We start from the raw sequence: 517 nt of genomic DNA, 5'->3' as shown, positions 1-517 counted from the left end.
GCTGAGCGATTTGTAAATAAACTACAACCAACTGCGAGCGAGGAGAGGCGGTCGTTTCTTCTCAACTGCCAATCATCGCAGTCTAGAGGCGGCCGTTAACTGTAACACTGGAAACACCATAGGCTGAATGGATGTCAATCACATTGATTTAAACCAATTAGATAAGCAGTTTAGATTTCGCTGTACGAAGCTCGTCCTGAAGTGTTGACTTTCGTTTTCACGGAAGCGCCAGATTTATCTTGAACTTTCCGCGTATTTTTACAGGAAATTATGTCGGAATTTTCATGAGCGTCGTGTCTGTTCAGTGGAAGCGAAACTCTTGCAGTCGATGAGGTTTGTGCATGTCAGACATTTTCATTGGGCGAAATATAAGGAGAGAATGACCAGACCCCAAAACATATGTGTGAGGTCATGAAAATCAAAAATGTATGATGGACTGCACGCACTTATAGGCGGTTTTCCCCCTGTCCTGAAATAAATCTTAGCGGGGAAATTTGAAGTGTATACACTGATCAGC

Source organism: Colossoma macropomum, unplaced genomic scaffold (assembly GCF_904425465.1).
Source record: "Colossoma macropomum unplaced genomic scaffold, Colossoma_macropomum, whole genome shotgun sequence".
Lineage (NCBI taxonomy): Eukaryota > Metazoa > Chordata > Actinopteri > Characiformes > Serrasalmidae > Colossoma > Colossoma macropomum.
Note: the sequence above shows the minus strand (reverse complement) of the source record.